Source organism: Delphinus delphis, chromosome 8 (genome assembly GCF_949987515.2).
Source record: "Delphinus delphis chromosome 8, mDelDel1.2, whole genome shotgun sequence".
Taxonomy (NCBI): domain Eukaryota; kingdom Metazoa; phylum Chordata; class Mammalia; order Artiodactyla; family Delphinidae; genus Delphinus; species Delphinus delphis.
Window position 1 is genome coordinate 95,633,130 of NC_082690.1, and position 25,164 is coordinate 95,658,293.

Consider the following 25,164-nt stretch of genomic DNA (forward strand, 5'->3'; position numbering starts at 1 on the left):
AATGACTTTTTAAAATTCTAGAACTTTTAATTCCGACCAAAAAAAAAAAAGTGTCCCAGCTCGAAAGTTCTTTTAACCTTTTCATTTTTCATTTATTATTTTTTTTTCTAGATTTCTCCGCGGGCTGGTTTATAAAAGTCGCCCTCTCCTTTTGGGTTCGAGAAGCCAGGTTCCCCCCTCCGGGCAGGGCGCGGGGCGGGGGCCGAGGGGCCCCCGGGAGTTTTCTCCGGGGCCGGGTTGGGACGCGGCTGGTGAGTCCCGGCTCCGGCCCCTGAATTGGGGGGTCCGCGTCTGCCCCAAACGCCGCTTTCTTCCGTTTTCCATGTCATTTCCTGTACTAATAAGATGGTGGTCAAAGCAGGGGAGGAGAGCAGCAGCGAGTCGCCGCCGCCGCCGCCGCGCCGAGGCTGGCGCTGAAACTTTGCCTCGTCGGGGACCAGCGCGCCCGCAGCGCGGCCGCTCCCGCCGCGGGGGCCGCCAGCCCGGGCCGCGCCGCCTCCGCCGAGCCGCCCGCCGGGCCGCCCGCGCCGCCCGGGCCCCGCGGCTGCCGCAGCATTCCCGGGAAGGTGAGTCAGCCCCGGTAGCCAATGTGGCCATTGAAAATGGCTTCGGAAAGCGCTCGGCAGTTTGCCAACGCGCGCGGGGGCCGCCGGTGCAGGGGCTGCGAGCGGCCTCGGGGGTGGCGGGCGGCCGGGGGAGTCATCGCGAGCAGTGCGGGGGGCCCGGGCGGCGCGGGCGCGGACCGGGGGGGCGCCTCGCCCCGGCCCCGAGGTGGGTTAACCCTCGGCAGGTAGGTGCTGCCGCCGCCGCCGCTGCCGCCGCCGCCACCGCCGCCGCCGTGGGATTCGGGGGCCGCCCCTCCGCCTCCTTCCGCCCCGCTAGCTCCTAGCTCGCTCGCCTTGTTACAATGTAGCCTTTTCTCTGCGCCGACGTGCCGCCCGCTGACGGACGTGGCCGCCGACCAATGGGAGCGGCCTCCCGGGCCGAGCTTTCGGAATGAGAACGCGGTGACACGGGCGGGGCGGGGCGGCGAAGGCTGGAGGGCTCGCCGCCGCTGCTGGCCTAGTTCTCGGGGGCACTTTGGGCTCGGCGCCCGGGGGCCGATTTGGGGGGCACGGGTCCTGCCGGGGTGCAGTGGGGCCTCTTCCCACGCGCCGCACGATTTCCCGCTAAACGTGGCCGCGCCGGGGGCTGTTTCTTTAATACATTTTCCATCTTAGTTGCGGTGTAGACTCTTAGGGAAATGTCCGGAGTGTAGCCTCCATCCCCCACTCGCAATCCCCAAGGTGCTCTGCTCTGCAGGCACTTAGCGGCCGATGACCTTTCTCCGGTCAAGGCCAGCACGCCCTAGGCAAGTGACTGCAAGGAGAACACAAATGTCTCGAGCGCTGAGCAGTGCTGGCGGAAAAGTTGCTTGTGTCTTGTATGGGGTTGGGCGATAGGGGCTTAAGATCCCAGGGGTGGGCTGGGACTTCGGGGAGAAGAATGTTAAACCTCTCTTCTTAGACGTTTGCTTCATGTGGAGAAAGGCTGTGGTATATAATTTAGAGTGGTTGAAGGAAACACACCCAGTTCTTTGTCCGTGGGGACAGGAGGCAATAATGAGAGATTGCTCTCCATGCCTGGAAACCCTATAAAATGGGGGTTTTATCTGTGCTGGAGCAAAAGAATTTTCCATGGAGCATGATGCCTCTGGCACCCAAGCTGGCTTTGCCCACATTTCCCCTTGAGAGGAAGGAAGGGGTTAGGGTTGTGAGGTCCATGGGGCAAAAGTAACAGGCTGTGTTTCCTTCCAGGGGGAGCGGGGCATGATTTTCACCCACCAACGCTCCGAGAGGTGGGCAAGCAGATTTCTGTGTGGGCATGTGTCTGGGAATAGAGCCCAGGGCTGTTGCTTTAGTTTAATGAAAAGGGGCTTCTCCATTGGAGTCCTTCCTCCCCTTCATACTAATATGCGACTTTGGACTTGGCACGGTTACTTTTGACCTCTCTGGGCCTTGCTTCTCCATCCCTAAAGTGGGGCTAACATAGCCTGCCTGGCCAGTCAGCTGTGAGATTATATGAGATAGCACAGAGAAAATGCCTAGCCCGGGGGCCACACATGATGTAAGAAGTGTTGTTCTCTCTGCCTGGGATTATTGCAGAGCACTCTCTTGGGAATATCAGGATTGCCCAACAAGCCCCACCTCGGTCCATTCAGTCCCAAACTGACGGGGCCTCCAAGGAGCAGCTGGGGCAGGGTCTACTCTCCCTTCCCTAGTGACATATTCAAAGAGGAGGGGCTCCCCTCACTGGTCCCAGGAGCCCTGATCAGCCATCACAACCATCACTTATATACTACTCTGACCTGAGTTACAGTTCTGTCCTCCAGACCCTTTGGATTGATGTGTTTCATAAATTTGTTCTCCTTGGTGTCAAGTTAAGACTACAATCATCTGAATCTTTCCTCACCTGGACTTAAATTGGGTGGGGGAGGGGAGGGGAGGTTTCCCTGGTTCTAAGTTATTGGCAAGTATGAAGGAAGTAGAGACCACTGAATGAGGAGTCAGGAGTCATTCCTGTTTATTCAGCTGCCTCCTCGGTCTGTTCTCTTGACCATCTCACAGTTATGACCAACACACGGATTCCAAGGCTGTCCCATCATCTTCCTCCCTAAACCTCCTACAGGGCTCTCGTCTTGGCCACGGCTACCACCATTCTGCTAGTCCTTAAGGCAGAAACCTTTGTGTCTCCGTTCCCTCACCGCAATCCACTATGTCTCCAGATCTAGGTAACTTTAACCTATAAATTGAATCCGTACACTCCTCTCCGTCTTCTCTTCCCCAGTGTCTTGGTCAAGCCACCACTGTCTATCCCCAGGACAACAGCACTAGCCTCCCAACTGTCCACCTGTGACCTCCCCTCCACGCCAGTCTTTGGATGGCAGTAAGGGTGATCTGTTCCAAAGAAGATCACAGCAAGCTCCCCATTTTTGTGTAAAGCACTGAGAAGTCTTCCCAGTGCTTTTGGGATAAAGAACCAAATTGTTACCATAACCTAGAAGCCTCTGAGTAATCTGGCCCCTACCCTTTCCTTGGCCTCATCTCCCACCTACTCTAGATCTCTCTGTACTCCGTATTCTCGCCTGCACATGCTGGTCCCTCCTTCTGGAATACTGAAACACTTGTGATCTAATGAATGAGTTAAGGCTGGGGAAGGGCAAGATGGAGTGGGAGAGTGTCTGGTGGTCCTTAATGCTACCCCCTAAATATTTCCAGTTCATCCAAGCACATGTAGGATTGGATCTAGGTCCCCTTGTGTTGGGTGGGGCTGTGTGACTGGCCAGTGAGTTGTGAACTATGGTGACACATGCCACTTCTGGGCCAAAGCATCTAGTTGCTGGTGTGAGACCCTCATGAGTGCTCTTTTCCTGTGGTGTGGAAACTGGCAGAAGGTGGGGTGGTGGCTGCTTCTGCTAGCCTGGGTCCCCGTGTTGCTCCCTGAGTGGAGTCCCTTAGTACCCCATGATGGACATGCAGCATGAGTGATAATTAAGCCTTTGTTGTTTCAAACCACTTAGATTTGGGGGTTGTTTGTTACTGCAGCATAACCTAGCCTGTCCTGACTGATACAGAGAGTAGGGGAGCATTCCAGGCAGAGACAAGTATACACACGCAGGAAAAGCTCATCCTCAGCAGCCAGGGTGAGCTTTTCTGACAAATAAATCTGAGTCTATCAACCTCTGCCTGAAAAACCTTCAGGGACTCCCACTGTATTTAGGAGAAACACAGAAATCCTTAAGTTGCCCTCTAGATGCTATGGGGACACCATCTTGCCTCCCCCTATTTACCATGTTTAGCCTAACATGGTGCTATCCTCATGTTGCCCCTGTGCCCTGACCATGCGTTCCACTCCTCTCGTAGGCCTCCTCCTCATCTTTTAGCTTTAGCATCACCTCTTCAGGGAAGCCCTCCCAGATTAGGTTGAACTCCCTATTACGGCCTTTCATGGCCCCATGTACCTCGTATTTGTAGCACTCGTCTTAGTAGCAGTTTTACATTTATTGTTGTAATGATTGCTTGCAGTCTCACTCTTTCATCAGACCGTAAGCTCTGCGAGGGCAGGGCCTGGGTTGGTGTGTGTGTGTCGCTGCACCTCCAGTGTCTGTGCGTGAGAGCTGCTCACGGAATGCCTTCTGATAAATCCCCGAGCATTGGCTGGGGGCTCACAATGTGCTGGGGGCTAAGGACAGGATTAATAAACGCTGCTTCCTTGGAGTATGGGCAGGTGGGTCCAGCTGCACGGAGGCGTGGGAGGAAAACTGGCCCGTAGAGTTCAGATCCTAAGCTCCCCATACTTACAGGTGTCCATGCCCTAGAAGGACCATGTTTCTAGAGTGTACGAGGGAAAATTCCAGAAAGGCCAAGAGGGTGAGATTTAACAGATCCTTGAGGTCTCTGATCTGTGGAGTATATGATTCAGTGAAGGGACCACACAGTAGGAGATCCAGGGCTGATGAAGATGAAGAGAATGATGATGAAGGCGGCTAATATTTACTGAGGGCTTCTTTTTTTTTTTTTTTTTCGCGGTACGCGGGCCTCTCACTGCCACGGGCGGAGCACAGGCTCCAGACGCGCAAGCCCGGCGGCCACGGCCCACGGGCCCAGCCGCCCCGCGGCATACGGGATCCCCCCAGACCGGGGCACGAACCCGCGCCCCCCGCATCGGCAGGCGGACCCCCAACCACTGCGCCACCAGGGAAGCCCTACTGAGGGCTTCTTGTGTGCCAGGTGTGGTCCTAAGCATGTCACATACCCTACACAGAAAACAAGGTAGGTATTATTATTTCCATTTCACAGATGGGGAAACTGAGGCCCCAAGAGGTGATGGAAGGGAGCCATGGTTACACAGCAGTGTGGCCAGGATTGGAACGCTGGCAGTCCGATGCCATCTCCCTCGGGATGCCCTCTTGGAGTGAGGGCAGGGAACCCCAGACCCACCAAGGAGAAGCCCCTTTGGAAATGTCACATGGCATTATAAAGTTTCCAGGAGGTAACATCCACCTAACATTGAGGTTTGGGAAAAGGGGTTCCTGGCTCAGAGGTGCCTGGTGGTCGGTGCCAGGGCATCTGGTGCCTTTCCACCCCTGTTCTGGCCCAGGAGTCCTTAGAGGCCCCAGAGCTCCATGTTCTTAGAGTGGGGCCTGGGAGGGACTTCCCTGCAGCTGGCCCCGGGGCTGCGCCGGAAAAATAAGCCGTGCAGAAAGAAAAAAAAAACAATGAAGAAAAAAGAAAAATGTGCTGTTATTTTTAAAAAGCCTGTTTCCTATTGCAGATTTGTATCTGCGTTGGAAAGGCCAGTGTTCACAGGGGCAGTCACACGCGTGGCGGTGTCGCTGGGGCTAAGGCTCTTTAAGAGGGAAGGCCTGGGGCATCCTTCAATTCTTCCTTCATTCATCAGGTGGTCAGTGCACACAGCGAGGCACTGTGCTGGGCTTAGGGGTACAGTGTGGAACCCAGTCCTTGCCCCTCCAGAACTCACAGACCAGTGGGAGGAGGTGGGCAGTTAACCAGGCAGTCACAGTTTATAGCAGAAGGATGCAAGGGAGACAGCCATCGACTCTAAGTCAAGGAAAGCATCCCTGAGGAGGAGGCCTTTTAGCTGGGTTTTGAAGGATGAGTAGGAGTTGGAAAGAAAGGGGAGAGGCGTTCCAGCGTGGGACGAAGTTTGTACAAAGGCATGAGCACACGGAATGGCTTGGAGAGGCTTGGGTGGTTCATTTGGCTGGAGAGTGTGGGTAAGGGAGGAGGTGGAGGGAGATGAGGCTAGAAAGAGAATAACAGTGATGATAATAGTAATATGACTAACACACCAGTCCTGATCCTGCCTCAGGACCTTTGCAGTGGTTGTTCCTGCTGCTAGAACACTCTTACCCATTATCTCCATGGCAGGCTCCCTCCTCTCCATCAGGATTTGCTCAAATGTCGCCTTCTTGTGGGCACTTTCTTATTTAAAATGGCAACCCCTGCCCCCTTATCCTCCTCTGCTTGCCTGCTTTTTCTTCTCCTTAGTGCATAGCACATGTAACATGCCCTGTGTTTTACTTATTTATCAATATGTCGTCTTTGGCTGCCTCCTTTAATTATGCTGTGAGTTCCCGGAGAGCGGGGAGTTTTGTCAGCTTTGTTCAGTGCTGCGTGAACAGTGCAGAGCACATAGTAAGGCCTCACATTTGTGGAATGAATGAATGAATTAAGCACTTACTATGTGCAAAGTGCTTCAGAACACATTTTCTATTTCATCTTCCCAGCAGTACCCTGATATTGGTACTATTATTTCCCCATTCTACTGACACTATTATTTCCCTTTGGGAAACCAAAGCTCAGAGAGGTGGAGTAACTTGCCCAGGTCTTCTGGCTCCTGAGCCCTCCCACCTAACCCCGATGCTCTATCCCAGCCAGACTGTGAAAGGTTATGACTGCTATGCTGAGGCGTTTTCACTCTGTCTGTGGGGCCTCTGGGAACCGCAGAGGGTTTTATGACGAGAAAGCTGACACGGAGAGCAGGTTTAGGTCCCAGAAATCAGCAGCAGCAGCAGTTTGGGTGTGAGGCTGGAGGCAGGGAGGCCGATTAGGAGGCTGTTACAGTAGTCAAGGTAGGAGAGGATGAGCATGGGCTTGGTGATGGCCATTCCAAAAGCGAAGGTGGAGGAAAGAGGTGAGGACTTGGTCCTCCACACTGAGGCTCAGTGCAGATGGTTTGGGGCACAGTTCTGGGGGCTGCAGGCTTCCTAGAGTGCGTCTGGCTTCATTTCTGAGTAGCCATGGCACCCCCAGAGAAGACGCAGCAAAGTGCCTTGGGCTGGCCTCTAGGTGGGGGCCACTGAGAGGGAGCGTGTGGGCGGGGACAGCGCTCTGCCCTTGAGGCGGGTGTGGCCTCAGGTTCATTCCTGCCCCTGCGCCTGGCAGCTGGGAGATGTGGGTAAGAGGCTGCCTGTCTGGGGGTTGCCTGTCTCCGCGTCTGCACAGCAGGAGTGATAATGGTGCTGGCCTCGCAGAGCCTCCTGAGGAAGCAGCACCCGAGCACCAGTGTGGCGTGGGGACGGCTCTGGGGCCACCTCCTCGTGTGTGAGGTCATGACCACAGGGGAGGCATGCCCTAGGGCACGGAAATAACCTTGTGCCCCTTTCTGGGGACAGCAGTGCCTGAATGTGAGAGAGTGGATGAGTCATGGGGGGTCTCTACTTGAAGGTGACTGGAACGCACCTTCAGACACTTACCCACCCCCACAGGCTTGTGTTCAAGGCCAACCGTGCTTGGGCCTCAGTCTCCCTTTCTGTACGTGGAGACGGTAATGTCAGCCCTGCATTACCTTCTGTGGAAGAAAACTTTTTCCTCCCTGTTTTCAGGACCACGTGTTAAGAGGAACACGTATTGAGCGTCAGGGCACTTGACGTTGGCCCCGTGAGGTCTCTTCTACATCCATGTCTGGTTGAGGAAACTTGGGTTCAGAGAGGATACGTGACTAGCTTCAGATCCCACAGTCATAATCTAAGCTTTCCAATCACCTGGAGAAGCCCACGTCGACAAAGCAGGCTTTAGGGGTTGCCTCCTTGTGTTACGTAACAATTCCCAGCAGGGCCCCTGGGTGCTTTCAAACCAGGATTTGATTTATAAGCTCTTGGTTTACACAGCCGGCTTCAGGACCCTCTCCCCACCCAGGACCCTCTCCCCACCCAGGGACCTCTCCCCACCCAGGACCCTCTCCCCACCCAGAACCCTCTCCCCACCCAGGGACCTCCCCACCCAGGACCCTCTCCCCACCCAGGACCCTCTCCCCACCCAGGACCCTCTCCCCACCCAGGGACCTCCCCACCCAGGACCCTCTCCCCACCCAGGGACCTCTCCCCACCCAGGGACCTCATGGATCAGGTCTTGCTGGTGCATCCGGACAAACTAAGAGCCTCCTGTGAACTGGCTCTGGGCTGTGAGAGCAGAGGTGGAGAAGGACAGAGGGCTGCTGGCCACCCTGCACCCCAGCATCAGCCTCAGATCAGGGGTGGGTGCTGAGGGTGAGGACCCTGTTTGCAAAGTGAGGCGAACCTGGGCTTCTGGAGCCTTCAGTGCCTTCTAGGGCTTTCCCTTCCACCCCTATTTCTTCCCCACCCCACCTGATCCATAAGGGCAACCCAGGACTCTCTTCTTGACTTCAAACTCCTCCCAAATCCTTTATCATTAGTCTCTGAGGCAAGCAGAACAGCTCTCATGACCCCCATTTTATAGCTGAAAAAACTGAGGTCAGAGATGGGAAGTGACTTGCTGGAGGTCATACAATTTAGGGAGTGACCGAGCTAAAATTCTAACCCCACATCTAGCACTTCTTCTTCCGCACCCCAGGCCTCCACTTCCTGGAATTAGAGCAGGATGGGGACCTCTGAGAGCGTTGGCCTAGTCTTCGTGCCCAGCCCTCCAAAAGGACAGGCTGCCCGGCCACTGCTTGAATACCTGTAGCGGCAGGAGCTCACCCCGTCCTGAGGGGACAGAGGCAGCAACCCTGGGTGATGTGCAGGAAGGAGCTCGGGGTAGGAGGGGCTGGTGACCAGTGGGCTCCTTCTCCTGGGCAGGGCTGGGGGCGAGAGAGATCAGCAGGCAGGATATCAACTTGTCTCGGGCTGGGCTGCAGTGGACGTCACTGAGCAAGTAAATATGGAACCACGCCCACGATGTCAGCTTTCCCAGAGTGGCTTCTCCCACTATCTTGTACTTTCCCCAAGGAAAATTGCTGAGGACCAGGAAGGGATCCTGCTGCCCGATGCCCAGGGGTTGGAGATAGCCAGCTTGAGAGGCTCCAGGATGGCTGAGGGGCGTGGAGAGCAGCCCACCGGACCCTCAGCCCCAGCAGGGAGTGAGCCTCTTGTAGGGACAGCCGACCGGGACCCAGCCGGGGTGGACTCAGCGTTGTCGTGGCCCAAGGTACAGGGCAGGTGGGCTCTGGGTGGGTGAGGGTGGAGTTGCAGGCTGGGGCCCGACCCCACCTCACAGCCTGGCTCTTCACTGCTCTAACCCAACCCAACAGGGGGCATTTCCCGGGATGGTGCAGGGCCCCTCCTCAGACCAGCTGTTCCAGAGGGGGCTGGTATTTGGAGAGGAGGTGAAGAGGATCAGAGGCTAAGGTGTCCCAGGGAGGGGGGCAGGGTGAGAAGGGAGAAGCCCCTTAGCCTGGGGGGGTGGCAGGGCGGTGAGATCACCAAAGGAGATCAGCAAACTCAGCAGCCAGGAAGAATTTACTCCCAAGAGAAGACGTTGGGTCTTTCAGGGAGGGTGAGCAGAAAGGGAAGACCCGGGTCAAGAGTTTCAGGCTGGGTAATCCCAGGTCTTTCATACACGTCAGTAACAGCCAGACCTGAATGGCGCTTATAGGTGTGTGTGGGCTCTGCCTGAAGCAGGGTGCTGCCTGACTCGTGCTATTAGCCTCAGTTTACAGAGGAAAGATGGAGGCCCAGAGAAGTGAAGTGACGTACCCAAGGCCACACAGCTGTGAAAGGCTGAGCCAGGATGTGAACCCAGGTCTGGTCTGATTCCGGAGGCTGAGCTCTTCACCACTGCATGGGGCTCACTGTTACTGCAGTGGGAAATGCTGTCAGGAGCCTGTGCTGGGGGTGGGATGGTGGACTGGAGGGCGTGCAGGTTCCGAAAGTCTGCCCCTGTGATGCTGGGCAGTACAGAGAGGGTACAGTGTGGGCCAGCTTTATTCTGTTGCATGGCAGTGAATTCCACCATTCTGTCTTCCAGCTCACTTATTGGTTCTTCGCCCTCAGTCATTCTGCTATTGATTCCTTCTAGTGTAGTTTTCATTCCAGTTATTGTGTTGTTCATCTCTGTTTGTTCTTCAGTTCTTCTAGGTCTTTGTTAGACATTTCTTGTATCTTCTAGATCTGTCCCTCCATTTTTTTTCTGAGATCTTGGATCATCTTTACTGTCATTACTCTGAATTCTTTTTTGGGTAGATCCAGTGTGGGCCAGCTGTGACATCAGGCCCGTCACCCTCTGTGTGTTTCTACGTGCTCACCTGAGAAATGGGGATGCCTAGCACAGGTAATGCACCTGTTACAGGGTTGCTGGGACCTTGCCATGCAATATTTGAGACAGTAGATGTTCATGGAGCACCCCTTTGGGCTCTGGAGGTCCGAACATAGACATAATTTGATGGGTCCTGCACCAGGAGCCCAGAGCCCTGCCTGTGCCATGGAGAGGGTGGTCTGCAGACTACCGCCCGTCCATGAGCTCTGTGTTACTGGTCTGCAGTGAGACAGGTACAGGCATTAGAGTAAGTGTTGAGAAACTCATATTGCAACTTGACACTGCCACGCCATTTTTTATTGTAATTTACAAAAGCATCAGTGGGCAGCAGATTGGAAAACTTAAAAAAAAAAAAGTTTCTTTACCATAAATAGTTTGAGCAGCTCTGGCCCAGATCCTAACTGTGGTTGAAGGTAGGAAGTGCCCTGCTGCTCAGAGACAGGGTGGGGAAGGGAGCAAGTATTCCGCCTTGGCAGTAGGGGAGGGAGAGCATGGGTAGGCTTCCCAGAAGTGATGTCAAGCTGGACCTTGAAGGAGGAGTAAGAGTTTGCCAGGTGGAGGAAGAGGGAAGGACATTGTCAGCACTGGGAACAGTATGTGCAAAGGCAGGCAACGTGAGGATCCCAGGGTTTAGGGAACGGCAGGTGAGCAGGGTGTTTGGACAAGAGGTGGCTGAATGGCGCTGGAGAGGCAGGTTAGGGCCAGCCCACGAAGGCCCTGAAGGCCAGGCTAAGGAGTTGAGACCTAAAGACTCAGGTGGGAGGTAAGGTCACGCTGAGTAGGTGCTTTAATGGACTGACGGGGCCGTCAGGTGGAGTTTCCTTTTGGTCTTCACCCTTGAGGAAGGCTGCTTCTTGGTACCCAGTGGGGTAGGTTACTAGTAAGCAGACCCCATAGCTCTGCTGGTCCCTGGCTGCCCTGGGAGTCAGCCGTGGCTGGACAGGCAGGCTGTTCTCTGGCGTGAGCAGCGGGCCTTCCCAGGCTGTCCTGGCCAGTGGGGTGGCATCTGGTGGTTGGGTGGCCATGGCTGAACCGTCTTGTCCCCACTGCCCTAAGCTCCCAGCGCTGCGAGCTCACAGGGGCTGTGGCAGCCACCCCCTAGGAGTCAGTGTGGGCCAGAGGAGCGAGGCCTGAGGTCTGCAGCTGAGTTTGGGGGTTGGCCAGGTGCCAGGAGCCTGGTGTGTGATGGCTTGGGTCCGTTTAGGAGGTGAGCAGTGGATGGCAGCCTGAAGTGGCTTCCTGCATGAACACTCTGATGGGCCAGAGCTGAGCTGAGGCCTGCCTTTGAGACCTGAGGGGGTGAACACTTGGTTGAGGTGACGAGGGAGAGTTGATGTCCCCACCTGGGCCAGCTGGCGGCAGCAGACGGCACAGTGTCGGGGCAGCGGAGTTGCTGCTATGGTCCTGAGCTCCGGCCCAGACTCCTGTTCCGAGAGGAGGCCACCTGCCCTGTCCCGGGGCCCCTGGGAACAGACCAACGTGCACCTGGGCCTGCGTGTGGCCACAGGTCCACGGAGAGCGTGGTGGCCTGCCTAGGAGGGAGCTGTGCGGAGCGCCCCTCCCACCAGCCCCACCCACGCCCTCCTCCCTGGGGCCCTGTTCAAGGTGGCCCAGCCTCTGGCTCCCTCCCTGCAGCTCCCGCGGGCTGGCTGCCGTTCAGCGGGGAGTCCAGCTGCCTGGGATCCTGCCCGATGGGGCTGGGGAGGCGTTCGCAGGAGTCATTGGGGTGCTTTGGGGTTTTTTTTTTTGTAGATACTAATCCAACTATATATATATATATATACATATATTTTTTTAACATGTTTATTAGAGTATAATTGCTTTACAATGCTGGGTCAGTTTCTGCTTTATAACAAAGTGAATCAGTTGTACATACACATATGTCCCCATATCCCCTCCCTCGTGTCTCCCTCCCTCCCACCCTCCCTATCCCGCCCCTCCAGGCGGTCACAGAGCACAGAGCTGATCTCCCTGTGCTATGCGGCTGCTTCCCACTAGCTCTCTCTTTTACGTTTGGTGCTTTGGTTTTGACAGTGGCCTTGGTCATGCTTGGAGGCTTCTGTCCTCAGACCTCCCTGGCCCTCTGTGCCGCGGGCTGGGCCCACGCTGGACTCAGTATTGCCACAGCCCTGGGTCTCCCTGAGGCAGGAGGGGACAGCTCTGGGGCAGCTGCACCACCTCAGGCTTCGTCCTGCTGCCCCACCCTCCCCCAGAGCTGGTACTTTTCACTGTGAGTGCGAGGTGGCACCTTCTTGCCTCTCAGCAGCCCCTCTCCTCCCAGGACCCCGAGCCAGTTCTGCGTGGCCCGTACTGCGTTGCCTCCCAGGTGGAATCCTCCAAGGCCGGCCCTTTGCTCGCCCCTTCTGGCAGTGACGGAGCTTTGCTCTTCCTGCCCTTGATTCCCATTGTGGGTCTGTCGCCCGCCCCTGCCCCGGCTCCCTGGGCTAGCGGTGAGGCGAGGACTCGCTGGCCTGGCTCCCAGGAGCCCCTTCCCCCAGTTTCAGGTAGAAACCAGACTCCTCCCTGGCACCTGTCGGTGGCTCCCTGCCCTCCCCGCAAGCACCCTGGCCCTCGGCCCAGGACGGTAGCCAAGAAAGGCTCCCCTGCCCTTTTGGACTCACTGCTGTCTTGCAGCAAGCGTGGCTGCCTTTGGCGATGAGGTGCTGCCACCTCCTTTTCTGTCCGCGGCACGGATGAGGCCGTGTGCTTTGTGGGGGTCCGTATGGTTCACAGAGGGGCTGCACGGATGATATTTCATCTGCACAGCAGGCTTGGGAGGTGGATACTGTGAGCCCATTTTGCGGATGAGGGAGTTGAGGCTCCACAGGTTCAGTGACTGTTAAGGTCTTGTAGGAAGTCAGGGGCCGAGCTGGGACTCAGAGCTGTATCGCCTGACTCTTTTCTTGACGCTGTAGCTGTCTTGAAGGTAAGAGCTTCACTGCTCCTGGCTTGTTATCGTGCCTGACTAGGGCTAGGGGTCTGGCTGGCGCTAGGGATCAGCCTGTTGGGGACTAGGGCTCCTCTTGTGACCTGGGCTGTTGCCTGGGCTCAGTGTCACAGTCAGGGGCGCTCAGCCCTGTAAGCATTTCACATCCACTTCCCCCTTCCTTCCTGAACTCTTGTCCCCAAATGTGAGGTCTTCCCAAAGACATGGCCCCTGCCCTGGGAGTCTGAGGCTGACGCCAGACATGCTGGCCAAGGGCTGGGGGCTGCTGGGACAGAGGGGCCAGGGCTGGATGTTACTGGGAGAAGGGGAGGGGTGGAGCTGGACAGCTGGAGGTGGACTTGGTAGCTGGCCTGTGTGCCTCTGACTGTGTCGCAGTGAGCGTCCACAACTCCTGGCCTCTCCCTCCTCCAAGATCTGGTTCTCTGTGCTTCCTTAAAGGCACTCATGATGCGGGGACAGTAAGGGCTTTGCTCTACTCCCCTGATGAGGCTGTGAGGCCCAGAAGGACTGGACCCACCTATCCTTGTGGTAAATCCCTCCACCCCAATGCACAGGCTTGCTCGCTTCCAGGGACCAGTAGCTCACTGTTTCCAAGACAGCTCGTTGAGTCTTTTTTATGTTGTTTTACTACGTTTTCATTATATTAGGGATATACGGATACATTTTTGCTATAAAAAAATCAAATAATATTTAAAAAGCGAAATATAGTCTCCTTGATAACCGTAGCATTCCAGCCTCCTCTGCAAGGTTAATCATCACTGTTATTACTTTGCTATATATCCATCTAGATCTTTGTCTATGCACTGCACACAGAACCTATAGGAATATGTACCATTATAGCATGTGCGTGTGTGTGTGCATGCATGTGTGTGTTTAAACAAATGGTTTCATTCCTCAAATTGCTTTTCTCACTTAACATTGGATCTAGGAAATCTAGTCATAGTTTTACACAGTGAACTTACCGTATTGTTTTTCTTCTTTTTTTTTTAAACTAATATACAGTAGTATATCAATGGCGAGGATCGTCATTTATTTATCCATTCTCTTACTGCTGGACACTTAGGTTGATTCTGATTTTATTCTTGTGCCTCTTTGGTCATATCTGTAGCAGCTACTGCTGGGTTATAGGAGCCAGTTGCATTTTTTTTTGTTTTTGTTTTTTGCCGTACGCGGGCCTCTCACTGTTGTGGCCTCTCCCGTTGCGGAGCACAGGCTCCGGACGCGCAGGCTCAGCGGCCATGGCTCACGGGCTCAGCTGCTCTGCGGCATGTGGGATCTTCCCAGACTGGGGCACGAACCCGCGTCCCCTGCATCGGCAGGCGGACTCTCAACCACTGTGCCACCAGGGAAGCCTGCCAGTTGCATTTTTAACAAATTATTGTGCAGTATCTAAAAATCTGTCCCCTGAGGCTTTGCACAGAACCAAATGTCTCCCTGTGGGTCTCCCACTATTCCTGAATCCCTTCTTTAGCCAGAGAGAAAATCTGCTCCTGTGCCCTCTGCCAGTCCCCAGAGAGCTGGAAACAATGGCCGTGGCCCCTGGAGTCTTTTCTCTTTCACACTTGGGTTTTTCTACCGTTACTCAAAAGGTGTGTTTTTGAATGACTCCTCTCTCAGGTGGCTGTTGTGATAAGTGAACTTTGGAATCCAGATGCCTTGGTTCAAATCCTGGTGTTTCTGGGAAATTGACTTAACCTCTCGGTGCCTAGTTTCGTCCTTTGTAAAATAGAGCTGACAATAGCGTGCATACCATGGTGCTTCTGTGAGGACCAAGTAAACTAACGTGTATAAGGTGCAAAATGCTCACAAAATCATAATAATATTATTATCCTGGGGTCTCTTGTCTGCGTTAGGTCCAGGCCCACCTTGGTGGGCAGAGGGCCTGTGTTCCCGTGGGCAGCCTGGGATGGCTCCGGTCTTTGCGACAGCTTCATCCCACTGTCCACTGATTTCCCAGAGGAGGCTGCTGCCTGGGAATGCAGTGGGTGATCCGATTTCTGCCTGGCTTGGTCCTGTAGGTTCTGGATCAGGGCCTACTGGGAGGGAAGGAGGTCAGCCTGACCCTTTGCTTAGTGGTGGTGGCCAGGAACCTGGTAACATAACCCCACACCTCGGGCAGATTTACCGACTCTCAATGGGGCCTGTTGTGGCCGGGGATTTGATCTCCCTTGGCCTGCAGGGTGGGCAGGAGAAGAAAGCAGCTTGGGGCCAAGCTCTCCCCTGAGAGCCCCGGGGCCCCTCTGGGCCACACTGGCCGGTCCAGGCCTGGGTTTACCTTTCAGCCCATGGGGCAAATCTCTGCAGGTGACTGTATATTTAGTGCTGGAAAGGATGGCCCCTTTGCTTTTTTCTCACACCTCCATCCCCCCGACCCCCTTTCAGGTTCAAAACCACCTTTATGCCACCAACTAACCAGCTCTGCACAGCCACCCTCTGAACTAGGCAGCCTGGTCAAGGCCATTTCACACATGTGGAATCAGAGGCCCAGAGACGTCAAGTGACTTTCCCAAAGCCACACAGCCGCTGGCAGGGTTGGGAATGTACCCAGGCCGTCTGGCTCCTTGTTCGGTTCTTTTTCACGAGGCCACCCAACGTGAGATCTTGGCGGAAGGTGCCCAGCAGGGCAGCCCTTCTTGACCTCTTGCCCTCTGGTCTGTGGCATGTGTGGTCAATGAGCACAGAGGCTTGGGATTATTTCCTGAGAGGTGAGAAGCACCGTCGGTGGCCCGGGGCCCAGCCCTTCCCCGGCACCAGCCACAAACCCTCTCAGTAGCCAGAGGTGGCAGGGGACAGTGCGGCTGTTTCAGCTGAGGCCACGTGCCCTGCTGGGGAGAAGGCTCGCTCTCTGGGCCTGTCCTGTGGTGTGCAGCAGCAACCCTGGGGACTCTGGGTACTTGCCCAGGGAGGCAGGAGGGCAGCCATCATGGGGTACGTTTTATTCTTGGCCCCAAGCTGCTTTCTTCTCCTGCCCACCCTGCAGGCCAAGACTGGGGGAAGCAAGGCTCAGAAAGGCCCAGGGGCTGCTCTGAGCTGGTGGCTGGCAGAGGGGAAACTTGAACCCACCTTCTGATTCTTACTGTAGCCCCTCACCAGTCATGCTGCTGGGTCACACCTCGGACATTGAGCCGGCCTAGCCTTGAGTTAAGAGCATGGCTGCTGGTGTCAGAGGGAGGTGGGCTTGCGTCCTGGCTCAACAGTAACTGTTCATGTTTATTGAGTGCTTACTAAGTGCCGGGTGCTATTCTAGGTCTTGACCCATAATATTTCACTTAATCTTCAGAATAACCTCATGAGGTAGACACCATTCTTATCCTCCATTTACTGAGGAAGCTGAGGTGCGGAGAGGTGACTTCTCAAGGACATATGGGGGTGAAGCTGGGACTGGAATCCCAGCAGAGTGGCTCGAGGTTGCCCGTGAACACCACAAGGCCTCTCATGGCCAGGAGGGCTACACATGCCTGTCTCATCCTGGCGCCGTGCGTGGCGCACGGTGGGCCTCGGCGTACACCTGTCGAGTGAATAATTGCATGAACGGATGTGAGGCTTTGGACGAGCAACTCAGCCTCTCTGAGTGTCAGTAAAGGGAGGACCCAGCCACCTTTTCTCCAGCGTTGATGGGAAGGGTCCAGTGCGGTGATGTTTGAAAGTGTTGTGCTCAGGGCTGGCCCACGGCAGCTGCGGTCACTCTGGGGAGACGGTGCCTCTGAGCTGCTCTGAACCGCCCTGGGAGTGGGGTGTGGCTCTGAGCTGTCTCACTGGCGTGCAGCTGCCCAGCCCCGGGGACAGAGGCAAGTTCCCTCTGCATGGGTGGCTGTGGGGTGTCACCCGTGGCTGGCCTTGGGCTTCCTCTGGGCAAAGCCGGGGGCCGGGGGGCAGAGGGTGAGCGCCGTGACGGTGCTCGTGTGGGACCCCTGCATTCCTGTGGGATGCTCACAGCCTGCTAGGTGGTTCACACACACATTTTTCTTGTCAGTTCCCCGTGCCCGTCTTTCATCCAGGCTCAGGGAGGCGAGGTGACTCACCCAGGTTCCCACAGGCGTGGAGTCTCACCTACCGCCTTCTGAGGGGCCCTCTCTGGTTCCTCACTGTGGGTTCCAAAACTGGGGGCAGATGCCTGGGGAAGAACCAGATCAAGGGCCCCTGGAGGTCTCGGGTGACTCCCGCCTCAGCTGCCCCTGCATGCTGGGAACCCCATTCAGATTTGCTCACTTTGTGAACAGCTCTGACAGGAGGCTCTCTGCAGTGGGACACAGGAGATGCAGGTCCATCCCATCCTCTGCCATAGATCTCCTGTGTGGCCTTGAGTAAGTTCCTACCCCTCTCTGGGCCTTGGTGTCTGGCCCCATGAAGTGGGACCATGGGGCTCACCGACACCTGCTGTTCTGTCCTTCCCTTTTAGGGGTAGGGGTATGATTCATGGCTCAGGGCCCAGCCTGGCATTTCCTCAACCCCTTTTGAAGATACTAGGATACTGGGGACTCTCCACCTTGCCAGTTGGGACAACTGGGCTTGGAGTCAAGGACCAGGTCCTCGTCCTAAATAGTCCTGAGACTGAGAAGCACAGGGCAGGATGAGGTGGGGCTTGCCAGGGAACCCCACCAGGTCCATTTCCTCGCCCCAACCTGAGAAACTGGGGCTCGGCAGACAGCACCCCGCATGGGGGGAAGCACTGATTCTGGGGTCCATGCGATCTGGGTTTGAATGTGAGCTTTGCCACACACCTTTGGCCACTCACCTGGCCTCTCTGAGCCTCAGTGTCCTCACCTGTGAGACAGGAGGTGAAACTTTCCCCCCAAGGCTGAGGTGAGGGTGAAACGCATGCGCGTCTCCGCAGCCGCCCGCTGACACTCAGCAGGTCCCTAATGTCACGAGCAGATCTGTTGAGGGGGTGGAAGGGATCGGAGAAAGCTCCGGAAGCCTCGCCAACAGCCCTGGAGGCTGAGTCCAGAAATAGAAGACCCCAGAGGCAGAGGCTCCTGATGGCCAGGCTGGTGTCCGCCAGCCCCCAGGAGGCCACACTGAGCTGGCAGCGGGGGCCTTCCCTCCCTCCTGGGGCTGTTGGCTGTATAAATTACTCGGCAGCCTCTGGGCTAATTTTACCTTCTTGGTTTTCATGAATCATTTCCCATCCGGGGGCGTGTGAGAGAAATGGAAACGGCTCTGCCAACTGGATGACCGGGCGCCAGCCGCAGTGAAACGCCTGTGCCGAGAGCCCTGCTTGCGGGCTCAGAAGCAAGCACAGGACACCCTGGGGTCCCTGAAAGGGCCCCCGAGGGCCGGCTCCTTGCGGCTGTGTCCCTGTGCCTTTGGGTTATGATTTGGAATAAATGAGCCACAGCAGGTCCTGGGGCTGAACTTGGCTAAGTCTAAATGAATTTGGAATCAAATGGTTATACCGTGATACCATGATGGACATTCAGGTGTGTTCTGACCTCAGTGGGGGAGCGGTTTAGCAGAGAGACCCCTGGGACCCGCTAGGGTGCTTCTTTGTGGCCCAGCTCTGGGAGTTTGCAGGAATGCTGAATTTTCATAGTCACGGAATACCAGAGCTGGTAAGTTCAAGCCGAAAATCAAATCTAACCGCCTCGGGTAAACTGAGGCTCAGAGAGGGGAAGGCATTTATCTCAGGTCAGCGAATCATGGAAGAAGTCAGTTACTTACTGACTGCTTACCATTTTGCTCACGACAACCCTCTGATTATTATCATCTCCATTTTATGGAGGGGTAACTGAAGGCCCAGAAGGTGAAAATAACTTCCGCAGATGACAGCTATATGTGGTGGAGCCGCAATTTGTGCCCACGCCAGAGCCCACATTGCTCCTGACTTATACGCCAAGGTGCCTCTTGGAGTTGGTTTGTAAGGTCGCTGTGAGGTGGTCCTGGAAGCTCCCAGCTCACACTCTCATTTTCTTCTTCCCTCCACCAAGGGTGCATTGAGCCCCTACCAGGGACCGTTCTGGGCCCTGGGGACTTGGGAGCAGCCAGAGCGGACAGAGGCGGGGGGCCCACCGTGGTCCCTCCCCAGCGCCCTCCTCTCACCTGAGGCTGGGTTCTCAGAGGACAGCGTCTGCACAGCACTCTGGTCTCTGCCATGCAGGCCACACACTCAGCAGCCCAGCCCAGGCAGGGGACGTCCCTGAATGACACGGGCTGGCCGGAGATCTGGAAAGTAAGTGCTTTGCCCATTTGGCCACCGTCACCCAACTCTGGCAAATTATTGCCACGTGAGACCGCCTACCTAGCGTTGCTAGTACTTCTGGTTCTCCAGAAAAGCTGAACATCCATGTTTTTACACGAAATCTTATGTTTCTTTAAAGTTGGCAACTAAAGCCAAAATAAAAACTGGAAAAAAAACACCAGCCACTAGCTTGTAAGCTGTGGATCCTTTCCTCTGCTGCCTCTCTACAGACCTGTCTCTGATTAGAGCAAGTCTTGTTCTAATCATCCCCCAGGGGCCACCTCTCCTAGGAGGTCCCTTCACTCCCTGACATGGAAGACCCTACCTCACACTCAACTGCAGCTTATCTCCCTCTACACTGCCACCTTGGGGTAGTGGAAAGGGCATGGGCTTTGACTTGGAGAGTCTCCAGACAGTTACAGTGCATCCTTATCCAAGCCACTTAACCTCTCTGAGCCTCCGTTTTCTGTCTGAAAAACAAGTAAAGTAAAAGTGTACTCAGTAGATTGTTGAAAGGACTAAATACAATCAGACAGAATTTCAAGTCTAACAGGATTAGGCAAAAGTGGAATTTACGGGCTCCGCAAAGTGAGAAGTCCAGGAGCATCTACGGCTTCAGGCACAGTTGGATCCAGGGCTCACAGAGTGTCGCCAGGACTCGGCCTGTCTATCCTACCCTGCTTTATTCTGTACTGGCTCCACTCACAGGCAGGCTGCCGTGTGTGGTGGCACCGTGGCTGCCAGCCAGCAGATCCGTACTTACATTCTATTTTTTCAGAGTTCCTCTTCCCAGCAGATTCCTCCAAAACCCCCAAACTGCAGCTCATGATTAACCGGGCCCTTTACCCTTCCCTACACCATTCACTAGGATGGACAGATATAAGCCCTGGTGGGTTGGCCTTTGGGCCATCCAGTCAGAGTGAAGCATTTTGAAAAGGGGTCTCCCCAAGGACACCAGGGGGCTTGGTGCCAGAACGGGTAATGGATGCTAGTGGAGAAACCTACAGACATTCTCCCCAGGCTGCAAGCCTCACGAGGTCAGGGACCTAGTTCACCCCAGGTTCCCAGCACCTAGGACAGTACCTGGCACTCCATAGCATGGAAAAGCCAAGAGCGAATAAATGAGTATCCTCCACGGTACGTGTAGAACACCGGGCACAGAGCCTGGCATCAGCCACATCTGTGCCCCTTTTTCCTCCAGGACCAGGATGAAGGTCTTCTGTCCTTGGTCCTTGCCAGGTTCACCCCCCACCCGCCCCAGCACCCACCTACAGAGTGTCACGGTCCCGCAGTGTCTCCTCCGGGCGGAGCTTGTCAGCCCAGCCGGAGAAGCCCCGGGACACTGTTTGTTCGGTCCAGCTTGACACACAATCATTATAATAATTAGTGATCACAGCGCCTCGCATTCACAGGTATCCTCCGAAATCATCTCATTCTTTGTTTACTTCTTTATTGCCTGTGTCCAGATCATTTATGCTTGTTACTGTTTCAGGATTGAGCCGCTGGTAGAGCTTCAGTTTCCTCAAATATAAAACGGGGATAGACTCCACCCTGCAGGTTTGCGAAGAGGATTAAGTGAGATAATAAAAAAGTGGAGCACCTGGCCAAGACCTGGCGCAAAGCAGGTGCTCAAGAAGGACCGGGTTCCCTTTGACTCCCCTCAAATCGAGGTCCTCGTATAAACCCACGTGTGTGAGCCTTTCCATGAGTACGTGGGAAGATAATTAATGCTTCATAAATGGCCACTCCTGGTACCCACACACAGACAGACACACCTCCACACACACACATAGTAGGAAAGAACCCTAATCTGGCGTGGATGCCACATGTGGCCAAGACTCCACGGATCAGCAGGACAGCTTCTTACCCCCAGCACAGGAGGGAGACAGCAGGATCAAGCGCACGGTAGCCCCGGTTACTGTGCCTCCAAGTCCCGTCGGGTGACACGATGGACCCAGATGGTGACACGATGGACCCAGAGCTCTTACATTGCACTGGAAGAGCTCAGGGCAGAGGGCTCGGCACCTTTTGTAGCAAGCGGTAAAGAAGCTGGTTCCCCTTCCCCGGGGAGCGAGCAGTTGTATGGTAGCATTCATGCTGTGGTCACCGTGACCTACTTAGTTACCTATGTGACTAGCTACGGAAATGGCTCACAGTCAGAGGTCAGAGGATGGTGAGGGCTTGCAGTCTGATAAACTCAGCAGGGGACGCTCAGGACCCATGGCGGACCACCCCTTCCATCTCTCTCTCTCTCTCTCTCTCTCTCACACACACTCACACACACACACACCCCTTACTTGTCCGAAGATGGGATGGTGGCCTGGCCGCCTGGTTCCCTGTTGGAGGTGTCAAGCGCGCTCAGTGATGATAGTCACCGCGGCTTCCAGCCTCTTGCAGTTTAGACTAGCGCTTCTCAAACTCAACTCTGCGTACAAATCACTGGGGGAATCTCCTGTTTTAAGGCACGCTCTGATTCAGGGGGTCTGGGGTGGAGCTCGGGACTCTGCATTTCTAACAAGTGCCGTGTGATGGCCCTATTGCTGGTCTGTGGACCACGCCAGAAGAAGCAAAGATTTAGGTGACTTTTGAACTTTCTTTTCATTCTGAGATTCTGGGCAGGACTGGGCGAAAAAACAGCCAGTGAGAACGGCAGGGCCAGATGGAACAAGGAGGGGAGGGAGCTGAAGGAGACTGCAGGAGAGGTGAAGGCTGGCACCAGGCCCACGGGGCCCCCCGAGGGCCCTGCAGCCCCTCCCTGCACAGGCCTTTCCCTCTGGGAGTCATGGTACGGACAGTAGGACCCCTTTCCTTGTGGCCAAAACACCGCGTGGTGTTTCACCAGGGTCCCACCTGGCTAAATAGAGGCTCCAGCTCCGTGGGTGGGTGGGTCGGAAGGACTGTAGAGGCGAGGACGCTAAGAGCGCTGTGGAGAGGGGCAGGGAGAGCGGGGCGGGAGAGGGGCTGCGAGCACAGGCTGGAGGGCGGTGGGTTTGTATCTCCCAGAGTCTTCCTCTGGGAGGCCTTGTGCAAGTCATTGCCTCTGGGCCTCCCGTTTCCTTGTCTAGAGAGGAGGGGCCTGGGTGCGTCCTTCAGCTCTAACAGCCTGTAGGAGGCAGTAAGATGCGAGAGCACACCTTCCCCAGCCCTGCCCCTTAAGAGGCAGATTGCTTAAAGTCACACACTTGCAGGTGTGACTTGGGGGCAGATTGCTTAAAGACTGCGTGCCCTCTGCCTTAGCATCACAGGGGTAAGGAGCGGGGGACACCAGAGGACAAGTCTGGTCTCCCAACAGACCAGACTGCCTGCAAGCAATCAATGCAGGCCGTCTCTGATTGTCCTTCAATGAATGTACACGTCCAGGCCGTTTTCCATCAAGACCTTCCCTTCCTCCCGCTTTGGCGTCTGCAGGCGTGGCCTCCCTGAGCCCCTGGTAGCTCAGCCCAGAGACCCTACGCCACTTGCAGCCTGACCCAGCGCTCCCAGCACAGCCCTTCTCCCCCAGCCTTGTGTGGATGACTTGGTGCTTGGAATCCTGGAGCCGGGTGGGACTCAGGGAATTTGTTTGGACTTCAGGGTCCCTCTCCGTGGGGACAGCAGGTGGCTGGAAGGAGCCCCGACCCCCACCCCTGCCCACCCTCCCTCCATCAGCAGATGCAGTTTTCCCTTCTGTTCCACTCGCTGGCATGCTGGGAGGGGAGGTGGCAGGGTAGCCTGGGACTTCTTTTTTAGACTATTAATACTGATACGTACTCTAAAACTTTTTTACTCTACAAAAAAGATAGAAGAGTATAATAAACTTCCAGGTACCTATCACCCAGCCTCAACAATTGACAACTCCTAGGCATTGCTAATCTATTTTTTAAATTAGAAATGCATGGATCTGGTGTAAAATTCAGTGAGAAGTTTCCTCCCTCAGCTGGCAATCCCAGGAACAGCAGCTGTCGTAGCCGAGAGCTATTCTGTGCACACATGAGCACGTATGCATGTGTATGTCCTTCTAATTTTATTAAAACGGGGTATGTTTATTTTATGTAACACCCATTTATATAGCCTACTCAGCTTGTGTCAGACACCATTCTAGGTAGATAACAAATACTAACTCATTTAATCCTCATAACAGCCTTACCACGTAGGTGCTATGAATATCTCCAGGTACAGAGAGGTTAAGGAACTCCCCCGACAGCACACAGTGGTCGACGCAGTTGGGGGTTGAACGTAGTCAGCCTGGTCTCAGACCGCCATTTTCTGCTGCCTCTCAAATTATACAAAGTCTTCTTTACCAAGATTTTGTTTTCACCACGAATTATGTAATCCATTCAACATGTGTGTATTGTGTGCTTCACTTTGCACCAGGCATTCTTCTAGTGGCAGAGGATACAGCAATGAACAAAACAGATAAATATCTCTGCCTTCCTGGACTTTACATTCTTGTCGGGGAGACAGCCAGCCAGGAATATAAATAAGTACTGCATGTATTTGACAGTGACTAGTGCTCTGGAGGAAAATGAAGTAAGGAAGGAGGGGTAGAAAGCGTGAGGGGGCTGCAATTTTATATAGGTGGCCAGAGAATGTGATATTCAGCAAAGGGCTGAAGGGCGTGAAGGAGTGAGCCCTGTGGGTCCCTGGGGGAAGAGCATTCCAGGCAGAGGGAACAGCCAGTGCAAAGGCTCAAGACGAAGCGTGTCTTGTTGCAGGCTGTGCAAGGCAGCCTCTGGGGCTGTGGTGGGCGTGAAAGGGGAGTAGGAGGAGATGAGTTCCAGAGGGCGTGAGGGCAGACTGGGTCCGGCTGGCACGCCGCTGAAGAGCTTTGCTCTTTGCTCTGCGTGAGGTGGGGCTCTGAGGAGGGTTTTGAGCTGGGGGCCATCTGATCTGACCTAGGTTGTAATGGGTTCACCCTGGCTGTGGGGTGGAGAATGGACAGTAGGGGCAGAGTGGAAGCAGGGGATGGAGTTTGTTCCGTCAGTTCCTTCTTTGAAACAGCTGCCTGTTGTATGGTTATGCTATCAGTTATTTAACCAACCTCCAGATGGACACGCTGGTTGTTCCTTGCGCTTCCAGACAGTGCTGCAATGAATCCCCTTACACATGTGTCTCGGAGAAACTCCTAGAAGTGGAATTGCAGGATCAAAGATTATGTGCATTTTTGAAAGGTTCCCAGTGCCAAACTGCTCTCCCTAGAGGTACCAGGTTTACACTCCCACCAGCAGTGCATGAGAGAGAGAGCTCGGGTTATAGCTGCAGGTCAGATCTTGGGCTTAGGGGAGAGGGGTGGCTGGGGGTGTAATGCTGCAGCCGCTCCCTTTGCCCCTTTGTAGTCCAAGGCACCATCGGGGAGGATGCTTTACAGAGGCACAGCCAGAGTTCCGATCCCAGCCCCAGCGGACCTGCGGGTAGGTGGAGCCTGCACCTTTGGCAGGGTAGGGTACCAGTGAGGATGGCTAGGGCTGCATGTAACAGAGACCCTGTCCTAGTCAGGCTTGAGTAAAAAGAAGTAACAGGAAGTGCAGAAGTAGGACAGATATCAGGACCCGTTGATTTAATGCCTTAACCATGTCATTTAAAGTCCCCGTCTCTGGTGTGTTTTCCAGTACCGAACAAACCACGCTCTGATACTTCGACACCAACTGAAACTAACTACCCAGAATGAGCACAGATCCCACAGGTTGGCGGCCCACTCCCTCAAGATGGTTCCCACTTCAAACACCACTTGCAAGTCCTGGGCCACCCATACTTCTGACCAGCATAAATCAGGGGTTTCCATGTCTCCCTCCCCGGGTTCTATAACTCCCTAGAACAATTCACAGAACTCAGGAAAGTGCTTTACTTACTATTTTTGGTTTATTATAAAGGATACAACTCAGGAACAGCCAGATGGAAGAGATGCATAGGGCAAGGTATGGGGAGAGGGGCGTGGAGCTTCCATGCCCTTTCCAGGCGCGCTACTCTCCCAGCACCCGGACGTGTTCACCAACCACGAAGCT

At 55.0% G+C, this 25,164-nt stretch overlaps 1 protein-coding gene across 2 annotated transcripts in view; it reads left to right on the top strand.

Moving 5' to 3' along the window:
- Positions 1 to 345: 345 nt before the first annotated feature.
- PRDM11 (PR/SET domain 11) overlaps positions 346 to 25,164 on the top strand; it is an 82,622-nt gene continuing 57,803 nt past the window's right edge. The window contains exon 1 of one of the 2 annotated variants that reach the window (XM_060018762.1): positions 346 to 566. The gene's annotated coding sequence lies outside the window, so the exon portion shown is untranslated. The remainder of the gene's footprint in view (positions 567 to 25,164) is intronic. The other variant, XM_060018763.1, reaches the window with a different exon arrangement.